The sequence below is a fragment of the Petromyzon marinus genome, chromosome 39 (assembly GCF_048934315.1).
Source record: "Petromyzon marinus isolate PM22_M1 ecotype Great Lakes invasive population chromosome 39, UKy_Petmar_22M1.pri1.0, whole genome shotgun sequence".
In the NCBI taxonomy this organism is placed as follows: domain Eukaryota; kingdom Metazoa; phylum Chordata; class Hyperoartia; order Petromyzontiformes; family Petromyzontidae; genus Petromyzon; species Petromyzon marinus.
In genome coordinates, this window is record NC_133705.1 from 14,261,934 (window position 1) to 14,274,812 (window position 12,879).

Genomic DNA, 12,879 nt, shown 5'->3' on the forward strand with positions numbered 1-12,879 from the left:
AAGTGTGAAGTCGAGACTCTCCTCGCCCTGCGGCCAAGAGAGACCCCGCAATGGCCTTTCAGTTTATCAGGATTGAGAGAGGCGGAGTGGCGGGGGGCGAGCGAGAGGGGTGGGGTGGTTTAGGGGGGGAGGAGGAGGAGGAGGAGGCAGTCCGTCAATAGTGCGATGGCTGTGGGAGTGCATTGATGTGAACTGGGAGATGGCGTGGAGAGAAGTGGGTGAATGGGATGGTGAGTTATGGGGGTTGGGGGAGACTTTTGGGAGCTGCTCAGAAGGGATCGGCCCCGCAGAAGTGGGAATGGGGAAATGTGTTACCATTGTCTTTTCATCTGGGCTGCTTCTATGACGTGTGTGAAAATGCATTGGCTGCGTTTGGATTTTACACATCACGGCTTCGATGGTTTTTTTTTGAGTGCAGGCGCACATAGGCAGCAGGATTCTCAGCTTGTAGGCTGTTCTATCAATTGTCTGTAAATAAGCACCTGTGTAGGCTGACAAAGCACAGGACGCCATGACTGTGGTAAGATTCCCACATTATGTTTGCCTCTCCAAGTGTTGATTGTGATGCATCGTACACGGAGTTATTTTAGACTTGAACCCCAGGAATGCTGGGTTCAGGTTCACACATCGTCTGCTTGCCGTGATGTTGTGCATGACCAAGATTTAACCCAGGTCACAAGTCGTCTGCTAACCACCCAGCAGTGTGAATAAATGACATTGCAGCAGGTAGCATGAGATAAAGTGTAGGTAACTCCCACCTTTTTTTAAATGTCTATCTGGCGTGGAAGAGTAGACCAAAACACCCCCAAGAGCGGCTGTCTCCAGCTACCAGTCATACAGTCCCTTCTGCCAGTTGTGTTGTGAGCAAGCATTTGCAGGGCTCTGCCTTTCATGATATATATACGCACTGCCTTTATTTTGTTTTATTTACTAAAGGTTTTTTGTTTATTGCAAAATCACCAATGTTTTGCTCTGTGACGTGCATAGAAACTCCCCACAATCAAGCTATCGATTTGGCTGCAATTTACACAAATAAGTGAATTCTACATTCCATTGCCTTTCATTCTTTCGTGAATGTTGTCTTTACATATACGTGTAATGTAGGACCGCTGGATTAGGTTAATAAAAAGTCAGCGTGATGGGCTCTCTCCAAAAGGATATGACTGACAAGCAATTGATTAACTTAGAACGGTCCTCCTTAGTTATCAGATGCTGTTCTGCATTCCTTTTGTATCAATTGTTCCCATGCATAGTTAAATAATTAACTCAAATCCGTAATGCTGAACAAAATACTGTTTATTGAATCATCACAGTACGCCTGCTAATTTGCAATCTTCACCCGATTACTTTATCTCTTCAACGTCAACGTAATTTTAATAGCGTGTTGTCGCAACCAGTCGAATAGGCGGTATGAACTATACGTGCATTCCAAACCCAGTCCGTGCAATGTTTGACACAGATAATGAACGTATGGCCGGTCATAATGTAAAGCGTTTATTCAACTCGACAAAAAATCCTTGCAGTGATGTTTTAAGCCCCCTTGCATCTAAGCTGCCAATATCTTCCGCGTCGTAAGAAAACACTTAAGCACCTGCACAAAGACACCACAGAGGCTTACAGCGTAATGTGAAGAACTGCGCTTTAACAACAAGAGACCTTTGGTTTAGCCGCAGCGCTATCAACGCGATGGCTGCTACAAACATCACATGTTATCCTATGATGTTTGTAACGGTGGTTCTTAACCTATACTGCAGCCTGCACCACGTTGGCACCCAAACGTCGCAAAATACATAACCTTGATTAATTAATAGATACAAAGTATTATTGGTTCTTTCGGTAAAGTCACATAGAAGGGATTCAATAAAATAATAAAAATACTAAACATTAAAATTCTCACGTGACTTTACCGAAAGAACCAAGAATATGAATCCCTGCAGTCACGAAAGATTTAAATCAAACAGATACAGAGTAATTGTACTCACGTGGCTGTGCTTAATGCGTGTTTTCCGATGATTTACCTTCTAAAAAACATCTGACCATGTCTCGCACCTCCAGAAAGGGCATCTCGCACCTCCAGAAAGGGCATCTCGCACCACCAGGTTAAAACCACTGACTGTTATGCATCATTCTAAAATCGTATCAACCCTCCCCGCACCCTCAGCCATTGCTTAGGTTACGTAACACAAAAATACAAACAACAAAAAGCGAACTCGCAGTGCAACCGTCGATTTGACAAATACAACAGGTGTGGCGGACGTATTTTTTTAACATTTGTACGAACACTGTTGATGTCAACGCGGACAATTTGGTGGTGTTGGTCACAGCAAGAGGAACACGTAAAGCAAAGATGACAGACATCACTGGACGCATATTGGCTGGTCAGCAAGTAAGTGGGCTAGGACAAGGATACGTTGCCAGAAGGAGCATGATGGTCAATGGACGAGACTGGTCACAGAATGGCAGCCAAAGGAGAGGCCACAAACGCCGGATTGACAACTGCGGAGATCGGAGGGTGATGAGATTAGTCCATGTGGCATTGTATTGTACAGGTTGGTCAAGATGTATTGTGACCCCCTCCCCCCACCCCCCCCCCAAAAATAATAATTGACCTCGACCTTTTTTTTTCCATTTCCATATTAATTTCTATTTGCATTTTTTGACAAATATTAAAGTTTCAGAGGATAAAATGGGAGTCACAAGACATCTGGAGCACCCGGTAGAACCGTGAGGGATGGTGGTGGCATGGGGTAGGCCTGTACTAAGTTAGTTAATAGATAATAGCAGAAGATGATGCTAATGATGGCGCTTTTTTAATTTAATTTTCTGTTTGAGCGAAGCGAAGGGAATTTTAAGATGCTCATGACATTGTTTTAACTGAAGCATGTCATGCAGCGTATATGGTGTTAATGTCAAGTGCAATTTATACACTGTGTATGTAAATCTGTAAATCAATAACATTCCACATCTCAAACTAGGATTTGCCAGTTTCATTAAAGTTTAGGTGAGAGGGGGGAACACATTAAAGGTAGGAATTTGCATTACAACATCCAAAGTGAATGAACATTGTTTGTGTAATATCCTAATCGCAGCCTGCATCTTGTGCTATCGCCCACGTGCATTCCACGCATTACCCGTCTTTCTCAAACTTGCTGTGCACAGCTGAGCAGATCTGGGTTAAAGGTGTGTCTTCATGAAATTAGCACAACCCCCAGGGGATGAAAAATATCTATATAGCTCAGTGGGCCTTACCTGCTAAAATACCAAAATATATAGTTCAGTTTTTATTTATAAACCCAATAATTTATGGAGAAAGATCCGGCTTACATGTGATTATGCAAGAGTTTAATATCTTTGCAAGATTGAATGGCTATGTTGCACGCTATGTTAACACCGGCCTGAATTTCTCCCTTGAATATTTAAAGCTCATCAATAGTAATATTTAATATAACTCTAAGAAACTACACAAAACTTTAAGATTCAGATAAGAACAACTTAATTTGCTTTTCCAAAAAATCATGGCGGAGCATTCAATGACCTCAGTAATTTATGTATGTGCTGTACACTAATATCGTGAAGTAAATTTCCATAGCAATGGGCTCTAGGAATTATTGATGCATGAACAGAGAAACATTTCCTATTTTAAAGGACACATTTATTTTAAAAAAAAACCTGTCCATTTTGGTTTGATGTAGGGCATCATGATAACGATGGGTATTGTAAAACATTTCCAGCTCATAAGATTTGTAATGTTATTAAAAATAAATGAAACTACTCTTTAAAATCTGCGAATTATTCACGACAACAGGAGAAAACGAAAATGCGTATTGATTGTTTGCATTTTTTATTTAGATGTAGAATACGATTTTGGAAAATGTTTAAAATGTCACACTCAACGATGTTGGGGTTAATTCTCATTTCCAGTAGCATTTTTCTAGTTTGCAAAGGAAAAAAATGTTAAAGTGAGGGGAAATTTGGACACAAGGTTACATGCTCACGATCACAAATTCTGCATTCTTTGAATTCAAAATTGTCAAATAGACAGAGGTGCTTCCAATGTATTTTTTTGTATAATAATAAAACAAGTTATTGTAGTGGACTCCACGAGTCTTGCAAAGAGACAGAGAGATGAAACCTGACGACAACTGGTTGGATGCTTTCAGGGTCGATCTCGGAGTGTGTGTCTCCTGTGCAGCAGCTGTGGAATATAACACTTATTATAAAAAGTATTGTTTTATTTTACCAGGTAAGGCCGACTGATCTATCTATCTCTTTTTCAGAAGCGACCTGGCCACAAATGATAGCTCAACGAAGTGGCTTATCAGGTGGACATTTATAGCAGCCAGATACTCTAAACGCGTGATGTTGATTATAAATGTGGAGGGAAAAACCGGAGGACCCAGATAAAAATCCATACGACCACGGGGAGAACATGCAAACTCCAAATATTGTCAAGGTTGGGATCAAGCCCACGACCTCCTGTATACCAGGCGAGGTATTTAACATCTCGCCACCGTATGGCGGAGGGCAGAATGCGTTGGCGAGGTTCGATGGTGGCATCAATGGCTGTATCCATTATGACATGTCAGTCTTGAAAGTGAAATATGCTAGTAATAATAATAACAATGCAATTCATAACGCGCGCAAATTTGCGGACCTAACGGCCGCAACTCAGAGGCATGGAGCCAAACTCAGAGTCGCTCGAAAGCGTGGTTGTAGAGGTGATTTTTTAAGTATCTCTTGAAGGAGACGATTTGAGGTGATGCTGCGAATGTGCACAGGGATTGCGTTACAGACTGTTGGGGCAGCCTCCGAGAAGCGGCGCATAGACGTGACCAACCTCGATCTCGGTATCAAGAATAGTTCGTAAGTCACACTGCGAAGGCATCTGCCGTGTGCTGTGCTGCAAGTCGTCAATGATGAAGAGAGAAACGGGGGGCAGGCAGATGTGAAGGCATGGTGGCAGAGGCAGGCGATAATGTATGTGACCCTGCTGGATATTGTTTTGTGATTACTATTTTTTTTTATACACAAGTCTTGCCACGTGCAGTTAGGGACAAGTGAAATATCTGGTCTAGAACGATGGACTAAAATGACCAGAGCGAATGTTAAGTATTTTATGTTTGATGAAGTAAACTTCCGTTATTGGATTACGGGATTCCGTAATCCAATAACGGATTGAGAGTGATTAGTCACGTATTATTCATAAATGAGGTCTAGCAGTCACTAAGTGTGTTAATATTTTAGTGCAGTATAAAGCAATGCTATTTAAATCTTCATGCTTTCCAGCACCCTCATACGCATTACGTCGCCAGACTTTGAAATTCCCTCCGAATTTTCTCCTTTTCTCAAGCTCTTATAACGTAGCTCCATGCAAGAAACGCGTTTAAATCGTATCTATTACAACGTTGATCGTGGTTGTTTCCCATTGCCCAAAGTAAAGTTTTAGGCCTGTTGCTCAATAACTGTGTTTACATTTTTTTTTAAGATAAATTAAAACCATCGCACATTTCTCTGAATAATAACGCGGCAATTGATATGGATAAAATAAAAAAAATTGCACTGGCTGTGGCTGAACATGATATGAACAATAACTGAATAAAGAGACAGTTGCTACCCTTGTGAAAAAAAAACTCACAGAATAAAAGACTGCCTCTTATAAACTTTCACGGACAACAGAGAAGCTCAATTATAGTGGTTTTAATAGAACGCTGACAGACATAATAACTGTATCAATTAATTTGTGGTCAATAGTAATGATAGTCTGCATGACTCATGGAAAACTGGGAATGAAAGGAAAGAGAACACAGAATTGAGCAATCATTAAAGATGCAGGGTGCGAATAGGCTTGGTTGGGTAATGCCTATGTCTGGGCACAAGGACAAGAATCAGATTACATTTTTCTCATCTAAACATATTCTTCGAACGTTTTGAACGTTCACAGATATTGAAAGGATTTGATGTATTGGTTCATTCTCGTGTAATGTGCTCAAAGGAAGCGCAAGGTGTATGTGCAATCATCATATTCCTTCTAGATTTGCAGTTTTCGTGACTGCAATGATCCATACTCTGTGGTTTTTTCGGTAAAGTCACGTACAGCAAGCACAGCAAAATTACTGTGCTAGTTACACCTGATGACGGAAGCTTGTGTTGCCTCCGAAACGTCGTGATTTGATTAACTTGATTTTTTTTTATTTTTCCTACGTGACTTTACCGAAAGAACCAAAGAGTATGCATCATATTCATGTTTTGCGCAAGTTTGCAAAGAAGCAGTGTCACAATACATGCACTGTGGTTTTGTGTAGTGACACGTGTTAAACTTGTGCACTGTAGACACAGCTGTTGCTTTGTGGCAGATTAGCACGTGCAGACAAGAAACACATTGTCCAATTAAGCATTGGAAATGCCATTAACAATACGATGAGCACAATAAGGAATGGGTCTTAATTAAAGTTTTATTAAAAAAAACACATTCCTGCGGAGGGGGCTGGTAGGAACGTTGGTTGCTCGGTCAGTGGCCACGGTCAACAGCGGCGTGGTGTATTCCGCAAATATGCCCGACTGTGAGGGTGGGCACGAGCCGGTGTGAGTAGGTTGAACGTTGAGTTTTATAAGGGCACCACGGGGTGATCAGCCCCTCTCCACCCAGCCCCACTCCTCCAATTTTTTTCATATCCGAATGTCCGGATACACGTGGACAGACATCCACAGACATACACAATTAATCCCTGCCTCCTGTGAGAATTAATCCCGGTTGGGCTTCCAGTCCACTACGTTTCCGACCAGTAAAATGCTAGCTTTACTACCCGGCTTCGCCCAGGACTTGGATTCACCACGCCCGGCCGCCTTTGTCTCCCCAGTGGCGATGTTCACACACCACACCAGTTACTCGTTTGAGACTGAGTCGACCTAGGGGAGGCCCAGGACCGGTTCAAATAATCGTCACCGGTGGTGGCCGTGAGCAGTTATCAAACTCGGGTCGCCGGGTTCGTAGCGCAGCGCGCTAAGCACTACACTACCGCTCCCCCCACACACGTGCCCGCGTCCAAAGGTACACATACACGCGCTTGCTGCAGGCACAACTTTCAGGGTGCGTACGGCAGTGGACGATTGAAATAATAAAGCAATGCTGCGCGAAGAACACCTTAGACCTGCAACACATTTGTATTTCGCTTCCACACACGGGTCACATGACAGATGTGACGTCACAGATCACTTGCCGTGCAAAATATATGCATTATTGCAGCCCCTTCCCCCCAAAAAAAATAAATACAGAAGTCTATTTAAAAAAAAATACATGGTGTACAGTCTGGAAAGTACCCACATGGCAAATTTCAAGTTTGTTGCATGTCGGGAAGTACGCTAAACAATTTTAACAGACACACATATTCACAACTTTCCCTTTTATATATATATAGATTAACACTGTCTTCAAAATACGTGGCTACATTATCACTCAAAGCAACGTGTAGGTTTTTTTGCAGAGTGACTCTTTCATTATATTTGTGCAAAAGCGTTTTATGTGTTTGGTGGTTGGCCTGGAAGTGACAGGACTAACAATTTTTATAAAATATTTCAAACAAATCGTTGTCATAATTGGTAGGTTTTTTTTTAGGATTATTGTAAATGAATGCACGATTCACATATATAATAGCCCAGATCTGTCCTTCTGTCATTCGGTGACTGTGATTAACGCGGCACGGATTGGTTGAAGTGCGTCACGTGCCCGTGAGCAAGCAGCCAACCAGAGGTGCGCCCCTCCCAAACATGCACGCCCCCGGATTGGTTGAAGTGCGTCACGTGACCGCGAGTAAGAGACGGGTGAGTGAGAGTGAGGCAGAGCCGTGCTCTCTCCACTGCTGCCCTGAGGCAGAGCCGTGCTCTCCACTGATGGCCGCCTGAGGCTCGCGCTCCCGGGGTGCGCTCCCAGCAGCGGCTGGCGGGGCCGTTTGTGAGGGGGCCGGTTGGGAGGACGGAGCCGGGGTGGGGCGACGGAGGCTGTGATTGTTAGGGGGCGCCATAGGCGTCCCCGCACAACCACAATCAAGGTAATAGTAGTAATACTATAGTAGTAATACTATAGCTTGGGAACATAGGCCAAAATATTCTCTCGAGTGGCTCTCCAGAGTTCCCTCCGGAGAAGACTCTTGTTGCCTGCGGTGGCATTCGCAAGAAGTTTCAGAGTCGCACCTCTACCACTTTTTTTGTATTAATAGTATTTACTTGAAAAAGGGTTTAAGATGCCCCCGAATGTGATGTCATGTGAACATAAGCATTCAGGTGGTGCTCATCTCCTGTTTAAAACTTTTGAGCCAGCGGTGGAATTATTTCTTCCTAAGGCAGGGAATTAGTCTGTCCAGAAGACAATCACCGCTGACTTCTCCCAGAAAGTAGAACTTACGTTGTCGAACCTGGACGAATGTAACCTCTTTCTCAGCACTCGGTGTGAGCAAATTATGAATCCTCATGAATTAAATAAACTACTTGGTAAATAAGATTAAAACCATTATGTTGAGAGTACTGACATGTAAATTTAATTTGTTATCTTCCTTGCAGGCTGGTATCTTGGTTTACAAATAATTTAACTATCTGTTCCATAATCATGTTGTATGTCCCATGGACTCATTCTTTTCGAATTTAAATTGCTCCTCTATGAATACACTTATTGGCATTCAAGTTAGCCTCTGCGGATTTTAATTGGTCCCACTTAATTGAGCGTCTCTTCTTTTCGCCCAGGCACAATGACTTTTCTATTGTGCACGTGTTCATCCTCAGTACTGTTTGAGAACAAACAGCTACTGTCAGTCCTGATTTCTAACATATCCTCCTGAGACCACAATAATGAATAATGATTTTGGTCTGCATAATGGCACATTGACAGATACTTGATAATGATATACGTATGATTTCATCCACATGATTTTTTTATTATAAACGTGGTACATATATGGAAGAATTACAATTGAATTTTAACGAGTCGTTTTGTAGAACAGTAGGGATTTGCACATTGTAATTGCATGCAAAATAGTTAAAAGCGCAACGGTGACAGATTGACAATACAACACAGTAGGTGCTCGCGGTGTTGCCGTACGGCTTTGTGTCGTGTTTCCAAGAGGGGTGCCGCGCGCGGATTGGTCGACATCATTCCAACGTGTCATGCCACGTGCTCGGAGTTTCTTCGGTAACCTGAAGTTACCAGCAAGCGGAGAGAAACATCGGGACATCGTGTCGAACAGCACGTTGTACAGCCAGAAAACACGTTCCCAGAGCTGTCATCGCAATGTTTGCTCGCTTTCAAACAACCGGTCGAGTGGTGTTCACCTTCATTGGTTTGCCTCGATTCGTCGGTCTATTTTTCACCATCGAATGCTGCCGACCATTCTCTCTAAAGGACAAACCCATGCTGAAACCTCACTCGGCGCGACTAATTTCATCAAACCTCATAAGGGACGATGCTTCAAGTCGACCAACACGCATAAAGATTTGACATTTTTTGCAACATTCCGAAAGTGCTTCTGCAAGCTTTTGCCACAGCAACCTTTTGGCTAATTTGAGTGCACGTGATAGCACTGCACAGGTTGACGTTTTGTCGAATAAGACTCTGCTTATGACTTACAGTCTTGGGAAGCAGAGCTGGCTTAAGAGTAAGGAAGCCCTTGCCCAGGTGTCGGTGCATTTAAAACTCCACCCAAACCAAACCCCATGCAAACGTGATTTTTTTTTTTTGGGGGGGGGGGGGTCATTGTCGATCACCCCTCCTGTGCGCCCATCTGTTTTCAGCTATTGAAAGACAACATGTGATATTCTCAGCAATAGCAGGCGGTTGCGTCATTGGAATGGCAAAGATAAAGCACCGATACATGCATAGGCGGCCTGGCGAATTTGTCCTCGTCGACGCACTTGCACGGAGACGGACATTGATTGCAAGCGTTAACATTTCCGCGCCACTATTTCTGTTGGTGGTTGTTAGTTTTCTTGCCAAGTATGGCAGGTAGTTGGTCATGTGCAGGTGGTGCAGCGCTGAATCGCTGGCTCGTGCAACTGCCGGAAGGGCCCAGGTTGACGAGAGCGAGCTCTACAAAGTATATGTGTCTACTTTTCCACCTTTTTTGGTTTGTGAAATTTTAACCTCGAACGTAATTGCAATGAAATAAATTGCTTGTGTTAACGACTTGCTCGCACGAATGCCGCGCGCACTGCAAACAGACGTTTTTTTTTGTATTGACAGCTTGGAGAGGTCTCCATCTAACAGTGGATTGGTCATGGCTGATGATGATGATGACGACGCGGATGACGGTACATGGATGGTGTGTACGCTCACGAGTCTGTGGATTCGCACATTGACCAACCTGCCACGTGTTAATGACTGGTATGAATATGATCGGGTCGGTTGCATAATTGTGCGTACTCTGTGATCGAGGCTTCTTTACGCGTCAGTAAACAAGAATTAATGAAGGCCTGATTTACATATCTGTCATGGAAATCGCTGTGTTGCTATGCAACATTTGAGCCGTTTTATGTGCACTCAGTTTCTTTCCAAGCTCCATTAACTGCAAAATATGAGGACATTCGTGTCGAGCAAGTGCGATGCTCTTCTTTATAGAAATAATTTCAGGGATTGTGTGAGGTATAAAGCGTTGATTTGTTGACGTACGTGTTCATGTTTGTTCAACAGACTCGTCATTCTCGTTCAAGCAGAGTAGTGCCTTGAACTATACGCTGTAGTCACTTTAACAATTAAAGTGTCACGTCACAATCTGCGCCACGCAGTTGTAAAAAAAACCCAGCAAACGCTGAACGGCACACCCCGAGTGCACGCACTATATTTCGTAGCTATCGTCAAGTAAGTGCTCCCATGGAAATACTTGCACCTCATCATGTGCAATGTGTCGTTTCCAATGCCAGTGGGGATGAGTGCTGCCCCGTTGTCGTTTAAGCAGGGGAACGCGCGTTGCGTGTTGTGCTTGTATTCAACGCGTTTTTGGGGTTCCTCTAAGAGTGATAAAAATATACACACCCCCTCGGTGTCTGTGATGTGTGCGGCGTGCTGTCCGAGAATCATGTCCAGCATTTTGCTCCACGTGCTGCCGGAAGGAAGCATCCTTAGGATGAATAACTACAGAAACGTGTAGCCGCTCCACTCAGTTCCTGGAGAAGCTCCCAGCAGCAGCACGTGGTGCGAAACGTCGGACATCATGTGGTGTAACATGCGGTGCAACAAAGAAATCAGCTGCGCGGCACAACCTTACGTGCCAGTGGTAAGCCCTCCGTACGTCTAAACACCATTTTAGACGTACGGAGGGCTTTAAATGTGGTATTCAGAGCCCGGCCCTGGCCTGTCTCCCAAATGGATCCCGTGACGTGAACTCACAGAATGTTTGTAGCCTGGCCCCGGGGTCCAAAGGAAAGGCCACATGCCGATGGAGTGACCTTGTGATGAGGTACCTCCTAAGGCGGCTGCACAATCCCTTGGTGTTAATAGAAATACGAATACGGAACCCGTGACAGTGTTTTCTTGGGGTAAAGGATGCCCTTGTGGCCGTCCCGGGAGTGATTGATTGAAGTGATTGATTGCTCTAAGCCGAAAAATCCACTGGATACATTTCATATTTAACATTTATATTAACCTTGTAAATACAGAGCTTGAACTCCTTCACGTATATTGCAACTTCGGGTAATATACATATGGGGATGATTTAAAACAGTGTGTTGGTATGCAATGTTAATAAAACAAAAATACATTAGTTTACAGCACTGGAGCATCTGAAGGTGACAGGCATATGAATACGGCACTAACAATAACTGAATACAATAATACATGAACCTAAAACACGTGAATTTGGTCAATTAAAAATACCCATTAAAGCCACACTGAGCTACGTAGACTCGTTAAAAAGGGTTTTGCATTTGAATGTTTGGCCGGCAGCAATTACACTGTGCATGTCTAACTATGGGAAGAAACCAGAGCACCCGGAGGAGATCCACACGTACTGAGGGGACAATGCTCGATCCCATAAAGATGGGGGCAGATGGAGATTCGTCCACACTTGCTCGACTGCCTTCTCTTGACAAGCCAGGGCACGGCATACCGATGCCAATGGGATGGGGGTTTTGCACCATTGGTGTAATCCACCAACCCTCGCCTCCACAGTATTGAATTTCTGATATGCAAGTGGTAGTGTAGCGATAGGCGTTGGCTAAAATTTAGTGCCAAATATATCAACTTACTGTGTCTTCCCTATTTCAACTCAGCCTTGAGTGACTACCTAGTGCACGGTGTGAACATCAATACTGACTAGACCATCTTCTCATTTGATGTGTTACCTGTGTCGGTAAGGATGTGTGTGTGTTTATCTTGATTATCGCAAATGGTAATTCCCATTGCACCTTCCACATTGAATCTGCCTTAAGGTACATTGCAATCGTAGGTGCACACATTGATGCACACATGCCAATACTGACCTGTTTACGACAATGCTTAAAATCTTAACCACTTCGCTTTTCATTTGTTTGCTCAATCACGCACATGTTTTGTTTCACTTGCAAACGCAAAGTGCACACTCCATGTAATGCTTTCACACAAGCACTGCCGTTAGTATGTAAATACCAATAAAAGGGTACTCGAATTGTGTATGCCAATGGGGTCACAGTAAGTAAGTGTCAGAGCTCAGGGGAGCTTCAGACTGACTGGGCAAATGGTGACATGAATTACCATGTTCACATGCCCGCTAGCAATAATGAATATTCACTGCAGCAACAACAACAACAACCTGCTACGTTTCCATGTACACTTGCGAAAAAAAGTTAAACTAATTATGACATTTTGATTTAAAGCTTTCGTGACTGCAATGATTCATATTCTTGGTTCTTTCGGTAAAGTCA